Source organism: Citrus sinensis, chromosome 4 (genome assembly GCF_022201045.2).
Source record: "Citrus sinensis cultivar Valencia sweet orange chromosome 4, DVS_A1.0, whole genome shotgun sequence".
NCBI classification, from domain to species: Eukaryota; Viridiplantae; Streptophyta; class Magnoliopsida; order Sapindales; family Rutaceae; genus Citrus; species Citrus sinensis.
The window spans coordinates 18,599,019-18,618,012 of NC_068559.1; the positions used below are offsets into that span (position 1 = coordinate 18,599,019).

At 35.2% G+C, this 18,994-nt stretch overlaps 2 pseudogenes; both read left to right on the forward strand.

Annotated features, from left to right (window-relative positions):
• The window catches only part of LOC102624048 (BTB/POZ domain and ankyrin repeat-containing protein NPR1-like), a 117,185-nt pseudogene extending 102,371 nt beyond the window's left edge, over positions 1 to 14,814 (forward strand).
• LOC107177810 (BTB/POZ domain and ankyrin repeat-containing protein NPR1-like) lies at positions 663 to 8,184 on the forward strand (annotated as a pseudogene).
• Positions 14,815 to 18,994: the final 4,180 nt, after the last annotated feature.

Genomic DNA, 18,994 nt, shown 5'->3' on the forward strand with positions numbered 1-18,994 from the left:
TTAATAGTGTGGTTAGGTTAAACTAAGTTTGGCTTCAAAAGTCTTATCAAGTAATTGTTCTGCTTACTGATTTGGTAATTGCAACATTGCTAAATAGTTCAATTTGTCCTTTTTATTTTGTTGAATTTATTGTATGTCATATTACTTGATTTAATTATTTTCTCAGATCTTGTAGGTGAAAATTTCAGCTTCAAAGACCAAAGCTAATCATCCAGCAATTCAGTGAAGAAACCAAGACACAGTGGCTCATAAATTGTTGTTACCATCCAGCCATTCGGGTGCTTACCAGTCCTAGATGAGAAACCTTTCAACGCGGCGCATAAATTGCTGTTGATCTGCTTTATATATTTTGACGTTTGTGATTTGTGAATACATGGTCTGATTCCAGTGTTTACAACTTTGAAATTCAATTAAAAGTTGAGCTGTGAAAGAGTGTGTTTGTATAACTTGAGAAGCAAATGAAACAAACAGGAAATGTGTTTTTATTTTTTTAATCTATCTATGTAACAATTTATAGCTGGCAAAGTCATAGAGTTGTATACTTCTACTATTTAATTATTTATTATTATTATTATTAATTTTTTTGTATCCATGGTGTTTTGTCATTTCGAAAGTACTTGACCCTTTCACGCTAAGGCACACTCCAGCAGCCGAAACTCTGAGCTTTCAGTTCTTGATTTTAGCGTGAGGGGTATCTTTGTCTTTTCAGTAGTCAACACACGATCAACAAAACAGTCTACAAACAATCGACCTGTGAACTTGGGTCAAAGCTTTCATCTTTAAATCACATAGGTAGATCATGATTCAAGCTTCAGTTATAAGCCTTTCATTGTGATTGATAGTATTCTTTCTTTGATATATATATAATATATAGATTCAGTTTGAATATGGTTCTTGATGGTATCATGGAAAATGCGAACGAAAAGTCAGCGTCTTTGAGTTTTGTCTCATCATATCAAACTTGTTGGTCCACTAATCAATCAACAGGCACTTGTGATCTTGATAATTTGAACTTAAGGAGGCAAAGCAGCAATCCCAAAGAGACATGGCTTGACGCTGAGATTGTTGTTGAGGGCAAATCAGTGGCGGTTAATCGCAGCATATTGTCTGAGCGCAGTCAATTTTTTCGTCGGCTTTTTAATTTGAGAAATGATGGTTCTGTCAGTGGGGGGAAACCCAAGTATCTTTTGACTGATTTGGTGCCTTATGATGGGAAGTTTGGATTTGAAGCTTTCAATGATATCCTGCATTATATTTACACTGGAATGAATAAGGAATCTCCTCCAGAAGTGTCCACGTGTGTTGATGATGCTTGTGCTCATGATGCTTGCTCTCCTGTTATTAATTATGTTATTGAGTTGATGTATGCTTCTGCTGCTTTTCAGATGAAAAAACTCGTTATTCGTTTAGAGGTAATTGTGTTTCACTGCTATTTGTATTGCTTAAATTTATGCTTCTTGGTAAAGTTTTAACATATATGGGATTGAAATCAACTTCAGTTGTGAAGCAACTTCGGTGGTTCCCAATATTAGGCATTGTAGTAGATCCAAAATTAGCTTGTTAAGAAGTGTAGATACCGTAGAGCCCAAAACTTCGTCTTATCTTGCAAGAGTCCGTTGTTTTATTTTGAAAGAGACAAAAGTGATGATGATGGGCAGCGAACTCTAGGAATCAATGCTTGCTGACACTGACACCCAAGAATGATAAAAACTAACCAAAAAGGTATATAGATTACATGAGTCTGAATTTGATAAGTGCATCTATCCTATCACAAAAAGCTTTTGCGTTGAGTTTCTAACCAATTTTCATTTGGGTAGGTGTCAGTTCATGCTCTGGCTTGACTGTTCTGTTATTTAGGTTGTTTTATCCGTATTTTCTTCACTCACTTGATGGTTAGTTCTCTCATGCTTTCAAGCTCTCAACAGTGAATGCGAGAGATTCTATTTTTCCCGTCCAGTCTATAACCTAGCAAATCATTAATGCTGTAGAATAGCATCTTGTGTAGCCGAGTTTATGTCTCTGAACATTGGTCCATCGGCATTTAGGTTCAATAAGCATGGCACTGATTTTCCCCCTTATTATTATTTTCCTCCACAGATTATCCCCCTTTGAGTATTTGAATTTTGAATATATTATTCTGAATCAAAACCCTATCTGTCCGTGTAGCATTTTTTATATGCTTTACGATGTTTACCAATAATTACCCACTATGGGGTATTTGAATTTTGAATATATTATTCTGAATCAAAACTCTATCTGTCCGTGTAGCTTTGGCTTCTGAACTTGGTTGAGAAGGCTCTTGTGGAAGATGTAATCCCAATTCTCGTGGCTGCCTTGCATTGCCAACTGAACCAGCTCCGTTCTTTCTGCATCCAGAGAATTGCAAAGTCAAATCTTGACAATGTTTGTCTCGAGAAAGAGCTTCCTGATGAAGTTTCAAGTGAAATCAAATCACTCCGTGTCAAATCTAACCAGGAGTCTGAAGCTAATATAGCAGAAGTGGACCCTATGCATGCAAAAATAGTCAGAAGAATCCACAAGGCGCTGGACTCTGATGACGTTGAACTGTTGAAGCTTCTTCTGGATGTATCTAATGTCACTCTGGATGATGCTTACGCTCTGCACTATGCTGCTGCCTACTGCAGCCCTAAGGTTTTCAAGGAAGTGCTCAATATGGACTCGGCTTGTCTCAATCTTAAGGATGCAAGAGGACTGACGGTGCTTCATGTGGCTGCAAGGCGTAATGAGCCAGAAGTGATGGTGACTCTGCTGAGCAAGGGAGCATGCGCATCAGAAACTACATCAGATGGGCAAACAGCTGTAGCAATCTGTCGGAGAATGACAAGGCGAAAGGATTATCTTGAAGCTACAAAGCAGGGGCAGGGAACTAACAAAGACCGGTTATGCATTGATGTCCTTGAGAGAGAGATGAGAAGGAACTCCATGTCTGAGAACTTGGCAATGCCAACAGAGGTGATGGATCATCATTTCCAAGCGGAGCTGGACTATCTAGAAAATAGAGGTGATATTTCTTTACTGGTATTAGTTCATCACCTTCTCAGAGTTTGTGCATAGCACACTTCTTTCTACTGTTTGTTTGTCCCTTCATATGGAAAATAGAGGTGATATTCCTTTACTGGTATTAGTAAATCTTGTTCTCAAGAGTTTGTGAGTCCCTTCATTTTAGCATCTCAAACACACATGGGCTCATTGCTTGGGGCACACTGTTGGCCAGTCATGTGATTTGATCCCCTTTTTTGGAATAGAGAATTATGAATCCATCTGATCTAGGCTTGGTGGTTTGCACCGAACTGGTTTTTGATAAATAATTGTACAAGACTTTGTCATCAAAAACTTTTTTTTTTTGTTTTTTTGTTTTTTGTTTTCCAAAAGTAATGAGGTACAAAAATATTTATGCCTATCCTGGATGAGTGCATAACAGCTTCTTAATATTTTGCAGTGGCTTGTGTACGGTTTTTTCCTTCTGAAGCTAGAGTAGCTATGGAAATAGCTGGTGCAGATACCGCCACTGGCCTTTCAGCATTAGGTCAGAAACGACTAAGTGGGAACTTAAAGGAGATTGGTTTGAATGAAACGCCCTCTATGCAAGAAGCCAAGAGACGCCAATTGAGACTGCTAACTCTGCTCAAAACAGGTATTTATATACTTTATTAACTTTTGCACCCTTCTATTTACTGATTATCTTTATAATTAACTAATACATGTATCCAGGTTTCTCCTTCCAATTGGAATTTCTTTATAGTGCTATGTTAGGTGTAATCAGATGTATCAAAAGAGAAAGGGTAATTATTAGTACATTGATATCTCAACAAAATGGTAGAACCTTTCTTTATACCACTAAGACATTTGTCGCAGGTATGCCTACATAATCAGTGTCCTTCAAAACTTTCAAGGAGTTAGCAATGCCTAACCCTGAAACACTAAATCTCATGAGATCAACTCTTTACCTCTAGACCGAAGGTGTGACACCCAGACCCAATTAGGGCTTAGAAAACATATCGAATCTGAGTGAAACTAAATGCCTGTAAATCCAAATCTCCAAAATATGAAAAATTCATCTAATTTCTCTTTTCATGTATTTCACAAAAATTTGAAAAATTCATTCTCAATCATAAACTATGCACAGCTAATTATTCAACATATCAGTATAGAGCAATACTTCCTCATAAGCAAATAAATCTTACAATCCTTCTTACATGATTTTTAAAAAAATACTAATAGAAGCCTTCTAGATACAAACATAAACAGAATTCAATTGTTTAAAACTATGCCAAAACACAAGCTTCATTCAGTGATACATACGACTAATTATTAAAAACATCTAGGCAGAAACCTTACGAAAGCTCAATCCTTCTGAAGCATTCTTCAAACTAATAATTTCAACCATCTGTGAAAAATAGTTGACAAGGAGTCAGCTGTGAATTCAATCAGTAGAAACATTCGTAACGAACAAAAAGAATTCTTTGTGCAATATTTTCAGAAAATTCATTTAACCTTTCAAATGAAACAGAGTAATTTTTCTAACGCAGTCAGGATTTATATAAAACACAAACGTTTCAGACAGAAGCTGTGTGGAATGCAAATTTTGCTTCTTTAAATAGAAAGTTATATATTAGTTTGATTTTAAAGGGAGGTTATTGGGAAGTTAAAATTGGCAGTTGTGGGAAAAGGGTAATAGCAGTTATAAAATCTGTTTTAAAGCAAATTCAAATCAAGTTTCAAATTTTAGGAGTACTTAATTCAATAAAATAAGGAATAAATAAAGCTTTCATTGAAACAAAACTAAGTAAATTCATTTAAAGCAAAACAGGATGCGAGCATTACATAAGGGTTCTTGGCCATACCATGTTTACCCGCAGTCAGATATCTGGGACCTTGTTATTTGGAGACAAGACCTGATTGTGCTATGTTTTCCGCAGCTAGACACCTATGGATAAGAGAACCCTAAGCCTATTGAGAATAAATTCTGTAATCCAAGACTCTTCAGTTCTTTCATTTGTGGCTAATTAGTTATAAAATTTGTGAATTACATGCCCCATGCCCCTTGCAAAATGTAGTTTATATCCTTAAGATGCCCGTGGATGAACTGAAATAATAAAATATAGAAGACATACTTAATGTCGATAGCATTTCTTAAGAAAAACTTGGGATGTTTATAATTTTCTTAGAGCATTTGCTGAACTTTCTGTGATTGCAGTCGAGACGGGTCAACGCTACTTCCCTCATTGCTCAGAAGTGGCTGAGTTAATGTTTCGCACCTTCTATGATTGCTCAGAAGTGGTCGATGAGTTTTTGGATTGTAATTGGTCCGATGCTTCCCTCCTAGAAAAGGGTACTCCTGAAGAGCATAAACTCAGAAGGGCATACTTCATGAAACTTAAAGTAGACATGCAGGAGGCACTCCGCAAGGACGTGGCTTATCACCGTTGTTTAGGGCTGCCATCATCCTGGCCGGCATTTAACCAGTACATGGCTGGGAGAAATCAGTCGGCATTCTGCAAGTACGTGGCTGCGAGCAATCGTTCAGGAATGTCGACATCCTCCTATTTTTATAATACTGATTACAGAAAATTATAGTTGCGTGAGAAAACTCTCGTGAAAAGGGCTCCGGATTTCCTTTCCCTGGCTTCGTGCGTTTCCTTTTGCCCTTTCGAGCACGAATTCGAATCCAGTACTTTATAATAAAGATATAATATTAAAAAATAAGGAAAAAAAATCCAAATTTTTACTGGTATATAATATAACGCAGGGCCAAAACGATAGCGAAACATCAAATTGTTTCTATTTCAACCTTCGCACAACTTCCAGTGACATAATTTTTCTCTGTTTCAGGTACATACATACCCAAAACTAAACTTTGCATGATGTATCATTCTTGTATTTTTGTTATTCATTCACACATCCTTCTTTTCTTTTCTCTTTTGCTGTAATTTTTTATGAAACACTCTGTTTCAGTTCTGTTTCTGGTTTTGTTTCGGTTTAATATTATTGGTTCCGTTCGGTTCTGTTCTCTGTTGTATGTATATGTGTATATGTTTTTGGCCTCGAATTGCTTTGATCACCGGTTTTGTTATTCATTTATCGTGAATTTGAGATACCCGTTAAACTTGTTTGGCCATGTATTCACTTGATTGTTACATTCAGCTGCCATTTTCATGGTGGGTTTGTAAGATAGTCTCTGACTAACATATGGCATTGATTATGAATGATGGTTTTGTGAGATACATCATACAGACGTTAACTCGTGTTAATTTGTACTTACTTCATTCAAAAGATTAGTGTTTCTCTCTCTTTTTTTTTTTTAAAAAAAAATGAAATGCCCCTTTTCCCATTTTATAGGTGAAAGGAAGAAACATAATATAGCAGAACTAGAATAAAGGAGCCTATTCTGGTACCTATTGTCCAAGGAAGCTTCTGTATATTCTGTAGGAACTACCATGGAACTCAAATCTTACCAGAGTCGTTGCTGAAGGAATATATATTAGCAGATCCATTGCTTCCGTACACTTCAAATGTTGGTAGCATTTTTGTTTGCAAGATGGTATGTTTTTCATCGTTACCGCATGCTGATATTTACAAGAAAATTTTTTGAATGCGTAGTTTTCATCTAATTAGTTATAACATTTTTACAGCCACTGTTTTCTATAAGAATGTGTTTCTTTTCAGTTCTATGATCTTGCCCAATTGATTAGTGCTGATAACTTTAAAAGTTATTCCAGTTTCTCCAACATACCGCGGCTTGAGTGGAGTAACAGGTGATTGAATATTTTCATTTAGTTCAATTGACATTTCTTTTTCAATCAGTAAAGTTTAATCATTTCTCTTAAATCGACAACTTATGCAGGGCCATATCAACCGTCCATGACATTTTTATTACAGCGATGTCTTTGTACTTTGTGTTTTGGTCGGATTTCAGAGTTTGTGCATAGCACACCTGGTTATACTGTTTGTTTGTCCCTTCATAGACATTTCGATAAACTGTTATTTTTGTTCTTTGGAAGTGAATATTTTCAGCAACTAGAACTCCGAAGCATCTGGAGTGATCCATTTTGTCATTCACAATACCTATAAAAGAATGTCATAGAAAACAGTTTCCAAAGCAAGTTGCATGTGTTTTGAATTTGTCTTTGCAAGCCACTAATTGCTTGGAGCGCACTGTTAGCCTGTCGTGATCCCATCCACTTTTTTGGATAGACAATTGTGCATCCATATGATCTGGACTAAACTAGTTTCTAATAAATAATTGCCCAAGGATTTAGTCTCAGTGTTACAGCCCAGTCTTTGTTGTCAATACTCTTTCCCCTGTCGCGGATGAGCGCCATAACAGCTTCTTAATGTTTTGCAGTGGCTTTTGCACGGTTGTTGTTTCCTTCTGAAGCTAGAGTAGCTACGGATAGAGCGGATGCAGATGCCACCAATTTTTATACTGGCCTTTCAGCATCAAAATCAAAAGGATCAAGTGGGAACTTAAAGGAGGTTGATTTGAATGAAACACCCTCTATGCAAGCCAAGAGACTCCAATTAAGATTGCAAGCTCTGCTTAAAACAAGTATTCATATACCTTATTAGTTTTTGTACCTTTACAATTTGTGATTTTTGTATCAAAAGAGAGAGAGGTTAATTTTTAGTGCATTTACTGAACTTTCTATGATTGCAGTGGAGACAGGTCGACGCTACTTCCCTCGTTGCTCAGAAATGGTTGATAAATTTTAGGATTGTGATTGGTCCGATGCTTCCCTCCTAGAAAAGGGTACTCCTGAAGAGCAGAGACTCAAAAGGGCACGCTTCATGGAACTTAAAGAAGGCGTGAAGAAAGCATTTTACAAGGACATGGCTGAGAAAATATGGCTCAGGTTTGTAGTCATCCTCGTCGTCGTCATCTTCTCCAAAGGAAGGAGTAAAGTGTAAGGGTAGGAAAAGGTGATGCTTAGCTGCTTGTCTTTGTTATTCATTTCTAGGAAACTAAGAGAGTTTTACCGAGTTTGATTGTTACTTGTAGAGAGATACTCTTAGAGCCTATGTTATGGCTATGTTGTATAATAGCAGAGGAACTTCCAAGCTTGCGTTGTTGTATTTTCCCTGGTATTTGGCATGTAATGCACTAAATGACAAAGAATTTTCTAATTTTAGAGGGGAAAGTTATGTCAGTTAATTATTTATTTATTTTGTCTGTTTAATTCAGTTTATAATGCTTTTTTTCTTTAAAAAAAAAAAATTCTCCATATCTTCATCTCAATTTAAGTCATTCGTAACTTGTTTCAGGATGGGGAGAGAAAAAAAAAAAGAGAAAATGAAAAGAAGCATTTGTAAGTATATTTTACAGTACTGGTTTTCCTACAGAAATTGGTTAAGGTGACATTAATGTTCTTTGAGATAGACAGATACACAGATTTTTCGTCGAAATTGAAATTAGAAATGGATGGATATGCAGAATTTTTTAATAGAATTTTTATACAAAAATTTGTAGCTCATTACTCTCTAAAAGGAAAAAATAAATTTTTTATTGTAAATATTAAATTTTAAATTTATAATATAATAACTTTGTGAGTTAAGGTGCACAATACCCATATATTAATAATTAAGAAAACAAAAAAAAATAAAATTTGTAAATTACCAATTTTTTCTTGAAATTTGATATTCTATATTAACGTAGGTGTTTCATGGACTGGGTTAGTACAATTGAAAGAAACTAACAAAAGTAAAACAAAATATCATTAAAAATATGGCAAGCTTCTCATATTTTTTAAGTGAAAAAGAGAAGAAAACTAAAATTAATTATTGTTATACCCAAATTCTAGTGCTTGAAGACCGCTGGAATTGACCATTGCAGTTTTGTCATCCTCATTATTCACCGGCCATCGTGGCCTTCCTCCACTAAAAAAATAAATGATCATTTTTTTGGACCACGACATATTAAAAATAGTATTGATTAATACTAATAAATCTTTTTTTGATTATTTTGCAGTGTGATAGTCCAGTGAGGGCAGTGCCCATCGTAGCACTTGAACATGTGGTAAATTTCTGCCAGTCTTTGTAAAATAATTTTAAAATTATGTATTAACCAGATAGCTCAATGAAGGCTATCGCTCACTAAATCATTATTTTATTTTGTATATATTTATGGTAATTGTTGAAAAAAAAATGTAAAGTGAGATTAATGAACGTTTATGAATGTGGAAATTAACACAATCAGGATTTATGATGAAACAATATTAAGTCAAATGAGCATAAATTTGTATAAATATTTTTTGAATTGTCATATATATACAAGTTTGTCACTAATAGTAAACTTAATTATGAATATTTTAATAATTCAAAATTTTATTTAACCATCGGTGTTTATAGTGTTTTTCATAATACAAAATTGTAAACAGTCTCATCCTGAATAGTATAATGTCAAACCTTTTCAAAAATTTATTCTATTATAGTCGTCTTAGTCAGTTATATTTATTTCCAAATTAAAGATAAAAATAATACTTCACATATCATACATTACTTCATACATTACTTAAAGTTTTTTTTTTTTTTTCAATCAAATTATGAGCAAGTGAAAGGATGCAATAAATTACGACTAAAATTGTAAAATTTACCAATGGCTATTTACAAAGTCTGATTCTCATGAGCTTAAAAGATGGGCTTTGAATGATGTATGGTTCTCAAAACTCTACTTTTATTAATATGATTGCCCTGCTTCCTTTATGACGGGTAACTTTTAGTTTCTTCCCCTGAAGTTTGGCGTATCTCCATTTTAATAGAAAGTATTAGCGTATCTCCCACTTTTCTCCCCTGCCGTTTGTATACCGTTTCATATTGTTAATGGACGAGGCTACAAGTCTTCTCTTTCATCAAATCGATCCATAAGAAATACGAGTCTGCTTCACCTAACCAAAACACACACATACTCCATCTCTAAATGCTTTGAAGATAAACAAATCAACCGTAATCCTGCAACTTTAGCTCAGAGGATCGGATAAGAAAAGAACAGGTGATGAATCGAGGGTAATGGCGCCGAGTGAGTGTTGCCTGCGGTCGGCGTTAGAGGCGACTGTCACTCAATCGCGTACAAGGTTAGTCTTTGAAAAAACTCTTTGCACGTTAGAAATCAGTGATTGGGCATTATTTTGTTATTTAAAAATGAAAATGGGTTTATTAGTTTGTCGAAGAATCTGCTCTGTTGCCGGTGTTGTTTGTTGATTAAAATGAAAATGGGTTTGTTGATGTGTTGAAGAAGTTGCTCTACTGCTGGTGTTTTTTTATTAATTAAAATGAAAATGGGTTTGTTGATGTGTTGAAGAAGTTGCTCTACTGCTGGTGTTTTTTTATTAATTAAAATGAAAATGGGTTTGTTAATTTATTTAAGCAGCTGCTGGCATTATTATTGTGACTTTATTTATCCAATTGATGAGCTTATGAGCTAATAGTATTGTTTGATAAAGCTTGTGTTCTTAATAGTGGAGTTGATATTCTTAAAATGAATTTATGATTATGAGAATATGAAAATTGAATGGCATCGTAGAGATCTAGATTAATCACCATCGTATATGTTTCTAAATAAAGGAATAAGCAGCAACCGATTTGAAACTTAAGACTTTAGGGATATATATGTGCAACTGAATGAATCATCAGTTGCTATCTTGTAAGTCAATACTAGCATATTACTTAATGGCAAGTGAAGCTATTTTATGTGTATTGCTGCCTATCAAAATGTTTATGTTTGAAGTTATCTCCTTTTAGGAAATTGAATGCTTCTGTGAGTTCTCTGGTAAGGGCTAGACAACTAGCTCTAATAGATTCCTTCATGTGCATTAATTAGCTTAGTAGTTTATTGACCTATATCCAATGTCTATTCTCCTTTTCTGTAGCCGTCTAGTTTTATGAGTGTGTGAAGTGAACTTTTGTTTTATGTTCAGGACTTGGGATTAGAGTGTATAACATTCAATATCTTTTTATCAAAGAACTGATATATGTCAATGTAGTGCGATCTGGTCTTTATTAGCTTCTTGATTTGCCAGGATGTTTGACAACCATCTTTGACTACGATTGCCAACATATAAGCTGCTACATAGTGTCTCAGGAATCACAGCAAATTATTATCATTATATGGTGATTTTGAATCCAAAACTTGGTAGTGTCAAGAAAATAGACCCATGTTTATTTATCTTCATGTTTTGTATGCGCCTGCAATAGACTATTATAAGTTACTTTTAGTTTTATCAATTTTTTTTTCCTTAAATGTCAGTTATTTCAGCGGTTTCTTTTAACTGAGTTAATAGCGTTGTTAGGTTAAACTAAGTTTGGCTTCATAAGATTCATAGTAGAGTGTAGAACTGGGTACAATTTTGGGTTAGACAAGTCAAAAGTCTTATCAAGTAATTGTTTTGCTTACTGATTTGGTAATTGCAGCGTTGCTAAATAGTTCAATTTGTCCTTTTATTTTGTTGAATTTATTGTATGTCATATTACTTGATTTAATTATTTTTATCAGATCTTCTAGGTGAAAATTTCAGCTTCAAAGACCAAAGCTAATCATCCAGCAATTCAGTGAAACCAAGACACAGTGGCTCATAAATTGTTGTTGGTGATCCAGCCATTCGGGTGCTCGCCAGTCCTAGATGAGAAATCTTACTCCACAAATCAATCTCTCTATTTATTTTTTGTTTGGAAATGTAACAATTTATAGCTGGCAAAGTAATAGAGTTGTATTTAATTTATTATTATTATTATTTTTTTTTTAATGACTCGGTAATGTCATTGTCCGTGGTGTTTTGTCATTTCGAAAGTACTTAACCCTTCCACGCTAAGGCACATTACGGCAGCCGAAATTTCGAGCTTTCAGTTCTTGATTTTAGCGTGAAGGGTATCTTTGTCTTTTCAGTAGTCAACATACGGTCAACAAAGCAGTCTAAAAACAATCGGGGGGAAATCGGAGATACGCTGATACTTTCTATCATAGTGGAGATACATCAAACCTAAGGGGTGAAAACAGGAAATTACGCCTTCGCGACCTGTGAACTTGGGTCAAAACTTTCATCTTTAAATCACATAGGTAGATCATGATTCAAGTAAGCCTTTCATTGTGATTGATAGTATTCGTTCTTGATATATATATATATATATATAGATTCAGTATGAATATGGTTCTTGATGGTATCATGGAAAATGCGAACGAAAAGTCAGCATCTTTGAGTTTTGACTCATCATATCCGACTTGTTGGTCCACTAATCAATCAACAGGCACTTGCAATCTTGATAATTTGAACTTAAGGAGGCAAAGCACCAATCCCAAAGAGACATGGCTTCATGCTGAGATTGTTGTTGAGGGCAAATCAGTGGCGGTTAATCGCAGCATATTGTCTGAGCGCAGTCAAATTTTTTCGTCGGCTTTTAAATTTGAGAAATGATGGTTCTGTCAGTGAGGGGAAACCCAAGTATCTTTTGACTGATTTGGTGCCTTGTGATGGGAAGTTTGGATTTGAAGCTTTCAATGATATCCTGCATTATATTTACACTGGGAAGCTTAAGGCACCTCCTCCAGAAGTGTCCGCGTGTGTTGATGATGCTTGTGTTCATGTATCTTGCCCTTCTTCTGTTAATTATGTTATTGAGTTGATGTATGCTTCTGCTGCTCTTCAGATGAAAGACCGCGTTTTTCTTTTGCAGGTAATTGTGCTTCCCTGCTATTTGTATTGCTTAAATTTATGCTTCTTGGTATAGTTTTAACATATATGGGATTGAAATCAATTTCAGTTGTGAAGCAACTTCGGTGGTTCCCAATATTAGGCATTATAGTAGATCCAAAACTTCGTCTTATCTCGCAAGAGTCTGTTGTTTTATTTTGAAAGAGACAAAAGTGATGATGATGGGCAGCCAACTCTAGGAATCAAAACTTGCCCACACTGACACCCAAGAATGATAAAAAATAACCAAAAAGGTATAGATTACATGAGTCTGAATTTGATAAGTGCACCTATCCTATCGCAAAAAGCTTTTGCGTTGAGTTTCTAACCAAGGAAAGAAACTTTGTCACTCCTGTCTGTAGGATTCATAGATTTGTTCAAGCCTTCAAGGATGTCTAGCTGTTACTTACTGTCCAACAATGGTGCTCCGTTTCTAGTGAATGATATGTTATTCTACATCTGTATATTGGAACTTTGACAAACTTCGCCTTTTCTTTGTTGATTCACTCGTCTTACTTTTATTAAATTGCCCGATTATGAAACGGTCTATTGGAGACTAGCATTGGAAGGCTTCTTCTGGAAAAAAATTTACTTGACCACCAATTTTCATTTGGGTGGGTGTCAGTTCATGCTCTGGCTTGACTGTTCTGTTATTTAGGTTGTTTTATCCGATTTTCTCACTCACTTGATAGTTAGTTCTCTCATGCTTTCAAGCTCAACAGTTAATGCGAATGCGAGAGATTCTCTTTTTCCCCGTCCAGGCTATAACCTAGCAAATCATTAATGCTGTAGAGTAACATCTTGTGTAGCCGAGCTTGTGTCTCTGAACATTGGTCCATCGGCATTTAGGTTCGATAAGCATGGCACTGATTTTCCCCCTCATTATTATTTTCCTGCACAGATTATCCCTGTTAAGTATTTGAATTTTGAATATATTATTCTGAATCAGAACTCTTATCTGTCCGTGCAGCATTGGCTTCTGGGCATGGTTGGGAAGGCTCTTGTGGAAGATGTACTCCCAATTCTCGTGGCTGCCTTCCATTGCCAACTGAACATGCTCCGTTCTTACTGCATCCAGAGAATTGCAGGATCAAATCTTGACAATTTTTGTCTTGAGAGAGAGCTTCCTGATGAAGTTTCAAGTGAAATCAAATCACTCCGTGTCAAATCTAACCAGGAGTCTGAAGCTAATATAGCAGAAGTGGATCCTATGCATGCAAAAATAGTCAGAAGAATCCACAAGGCGCTGCACTCTGATGACGTTGAACTGTTGAAGCTTCTTCTGGATGTATCTAATGTCACTCTGGATGATGCTTACGCTCTGCACTATGCTGCTGCCTGCTGCAGCCCAAAGGTTTTTAAGGAAGTGCTCAATATGGACTCGGCTGGTCTCAATCTTAAGGATGCAAGAGGACGTACGGTGCTTCATGTGGCTGCAAGGCGTAATGAGCCAGAAGTGATGGTGACTCTGCTGAGCAAGGGAGCACGCGCATCAGAAACTACATCAGATGGGCAAACAGCTGTAGCAATCTGTCGGAGAATGACAAGGCGAAAGGATTATATTGAAGCTTCAAAGCAGGGGCAGGAAACTAACAAAGACCGGTTATGCATTGACGTCCTTGAGAGGGAGATGAGAAGGAACTCCATGTCACGCTTCCCTCCTAAAAAGTTTTTAGACTGTGATTGGTCTGATGCTTACCTCCTAGAAAATGGTACTCCTGAAGAGCAGAATCGCAAAAGGGCACGCTTCATGGAACTTAAAGAAGTGCAGAAGGCATTTTACAAGGACATGGCTGAGAAAATCGTTCAGGTTTGTCGTCATCCTCGTCGTCGTCATCTTCTCCAAAGGAAGGAGTAAAGTGTAAGGGTAGGAAAAGGTGATGCTTAGTTACTTGTCTTTGTTATTCATTTCTAGGAGACTAAGAGAGTTTTACTGAGTTTGATTGTTACTTGTAGAGAGATACTCTTAGAGCCTGTGTTATGGCTATGTTGTATAATAGCAGAGGAACTTCAAGCTTGCATTGTTGTATTTTCCCAGGTATTTGGCATGTAATATACTAAATGACAAAAGAATTTTCTAATTTTAGAGGGGGAAAATATGTCTGTTAATTATTCATTTTTAAATCTGTTTAATTCTGTTTATAATATAGCATTTAAAAAAAAAAAATTCTCCATGTCTTCATCTTCAAACTCAAGTCATGTGTAACTTCTTTCAGGGAGAAAAGGGGATTAAAAAAAATAAAAAGGCATTTGTACCTATATTTTACAGTGCTGACTGTCATTCAGAAATTGGTTAAGATGGCATTAATGTTCTTCGAAGTAGATGGATATGCAGATTTTTCATTGAAATTGAAATTAAAAATGGATGGATATGAATGATACATATGCAGAACTTTTTAACAGAATTTTTATACAAAAGTTTGTAGCTCATTACTCTCCAGAAGAAAAATAAATCTTTAATTGTAGATATTAAAATTAAAATTTATAGTATAATAAATGTGACTTAAGGTGCACAGCGCCCATATAATACTAATTGAGAAAAGAAATTTTAAATTTTGTAAATTACCAATTTTTTAAATTTAATTATTTTATACCCAAATTCCCATGCTGGAAGGCCGCTGGTATTGGCTTATTGTAATTTTGTCATCCTCATTAGTCACTCGTCATTTTTGGACCACGACATAATAAAAATAGCATTGATTAATACTAATAAATTTCTTTTGATTATTTTGTAGTGATAGCATTGATTAATATTAATAAATTTCTTTTGATTATTTTGTAGTGTGATGATCTAGTGAGTACCAGTGCCCATCATAACACCTGAACATGTAAAATTCTACGATTCTCTGTAAAATAATATTTAAATTGTGTATTAACTAGCATTGATTAATGAACATTCATGAATGTGGGAAATTAACACAATCAGGATTTATGATGAAATAATTTTATGTCAAATCATTGTAAGTGAATGGATGTTAAAAAAACTTGTAGTATATATTTTTTAAATTGTTAAATATACAAGTTTGTCACTAACAATAAATTAAATTACGAATATTTTAATAATTCAAAATCTCATTTAACCATCTCTGTTTATAGTTTTATTCAGAATACAAAATTGCAAACAGTCTCACTCTTAATAGTATAATACTAAATATTTTTAAAAATTTATTCTATTATAGTCGTCTTAGTTGGTTATATTTATTTCCAAATTGAAGATATAAATAGTACTTTATATATCATACATTACTTAAATAATTTTTTTTAATCAAATTATGAGTTAGTCAAAGGATGCAATAAATCACGTCTAAAATTGTAAAATTCATCAATCACCAAATAAATTAAATATCATGTCTCATGGGCTTAAAAGATAGGCTCTGAATGATGTTGAAATATAAGTGTGCAACCTAAGAGGGGGGAGGGGGGAGGAGGGGTGAATTGATATTTTAAAAATTATCCTAGCAAATCCACACAACAAACAATCTAATGTCTTAATAAAATTGAAAGCAATAAGTTTAATAAAAGTACAATAACAAATGAGTAAGGGAGAAGAGAAACAAACACACGAATTTTTACGTGGTTCGGCAATCCCCATCTACGTCCACGCCTCCAAGCGATCAAAGCTTGATGATTTCACTATCCGAGCCTTTCCAAGGCTTCAACCGTTTACAATTGACTTCAAGGTATCAATGAACCTTTACAACAAATAGATTATTTCCCAATCTCTTCACTCAAGTGTCTCACACACTCAAACTCTTATAATTAAAATGAAGAAATAAAAATTACAACAACACTCACTCAAAGAGTAGATATTAAAAAATGAAGAACAATAGATGATTCAATGTTTTGTGATTTGCAAATTGAAAGCTTAAGATATCTCGTGTGCTTTTTGTTTATGCTTGCTAAAGAGCTTGAAAATAAGTTGGATTTGAGTTTATATAGTTTGAGCTCAAAAACTAGCCGTTACGCACATTTTGGTCATAACTGGCTTGCCGTTTATGGAATCTAGTTAGCGGCTTTTATGTTACCGTTAAGGCAAAAATTTAAATTTTAGAATATCCGGCATGCCGCTTTTCATATCCGGTTAGCCGCTTTTGAAATTCGGATTGCCGCTTCCAAAATCCGAATAGCCATTTATCCTCCAGAAGCTTACTGCCCAAAATCCGGATTGCCATTTACCATATCCGGTTAGCCGCTTGCTAAAGTAACTGCTATAGTGAAATATTTTTTAAATTTATAGTTTGACCCCAAAATTTTATAAAACTGTCTTATGGCCCAAAACTTTATGAAAGTTTTCAAATAGGTCTAATTTCATAATTTCTAAATAATGCTTTGTCAATCCCAAAACGTTCTGAAATTACGATTTCACCCAAATTATGTGAAATTATAGAATGACCCAAAATATTTAAATAGCTTCAAATAGGTCCAAATCTGAAATTTTAAACCAATATCAAAGGTTTTAAAATACTTTCATTTTAGTCCAAAATACTTTAATTCCATAACATCATTTTCTTAAAAAACACAATTCATAAATCTTTGTTTAATCAATACATGTGGTTTGTTATCATCAAAATCAATATTTATAGCCATATAGGCTAACAATCTCTCCCTTTTTTATGATGACAAAACACGTTATAAAAAATTTAATCTAGTTATGAAAAGCTCCCCTGAATCAATGTAAGTAAAAAAAAATTTGATTTGAAAACTATTTAGCAAGACTCCCCTTGCATAGATGCATACTCCCCTGAATACATGCATATTTTCATAACACTTTTTATAACACATATTAAATTATTCTACCCTTCATCATCAAAAAGAATAAAAGCTCCCTCCATCAATCATCAAAGTCGCAACACAAGCACATTAGTTAAAAAAAATATCCATAAGCATAAGGAAATCCATATAATCCATAACAAACAATAAAAAAAAATCCATATAATCCAAAACAAATACATAATCCAAAAGCATAATAACCATCTATATAGTCAAAAATAAAAGGACATAAAGCAGTAAATGATATGTAGGTGTGTCCAAATACAAGCATAAGAGACTAATAAGGTGGTGATGGAGGTGGATACGGATATGGAATGCCGAAGTGCTCAAAGAGGAGGCGTTGTCCATGAATAAGCTGCTGCTGAAACTCAGTCTGCCGCACAGAGAGTGTCCGTACCTCATCCATAAGCTGCTGAAGAGTAACCTCTTCAGAGGTAGGAGGCTGTGGAGGTGATGAAGCGGATGCAGAGGTACCAGGAGCTGAAGCAATCATGGGAGGATCTCGGCATCTACGCTGCCCTCGAAATGAGAGTGAGAAAATGGGTAGCTGATCGGTTGAAACCACAACATTAAGTGGCCGATCATCATTTAGAGCAAGAAATGTAAACTTGTTCTCAGTGTATTTGACCCAAGTGCCATTTTTCCACTCAAAGCCTAAGCCGAAAATAACATCATCCCCAATACCCTTAGATGGTCTACCTGATGGTTCTTGAATCAGCACATCAAAATATTTAAGGATTCGGGTAATGAAGTGACCATATGGAATGGAGCGGGTAATCAAGGCAGGTATGGTCAACATGGTTCAGATGATGGTATAGCCCAAGTTAACCGGACGACGTCTAAGAATTCAGTCAATCAAAGCAACGTCCATGTGAGAAACCTCATCCAAATGCCCTGATCTAGGAAGTACAATGGACTGAATAATGCGAAGCAAAATGCGAGTTTGAAGACAAAGACACTGAGTGCGGAAATGAATGGTACAATCTTCAATAGAGAGATCATTACACCGACAAATATTACGAACGGCGTCAACATGAACATAACTATCAAGTTTAGGAGATTTCCTAGGTGAAAAAATTTCTAGGCCAAAATCGGATGATCCTAGGATAGAGTTTAACATGGAAACATCAAAATCAATCATAACTCCTCCAACGTTGATGATTACTCGAGTCTTGTTCTCCTCAGAAACTTCCATATTCGAGTAAAACACTTTCACCAAGTCGGGATACAATTCTCCTCAATCATAAGTGCATCAATCCAACTAACATCTCCCAACAATTGAAATAAATTTCTATGACTAATATTGAGAGTATGAATCACATCCGGTAAAACATAAAACGTATTGAGTACCTCACGAGTCCTGAAGCTTTGTTGAAACCATTTGACTAAATTTTTCTTGTTCTGAAAGTGAGTGGACTCAAAATTGGATTGATTGGAGGTGCCCCCTGCTTGTTGTGACCGGTTGGTTGGTTGAACCGGTTCTTTGCCTTTTCTTCGAACTGGCCTAGAGCTTGACATTAGGATTT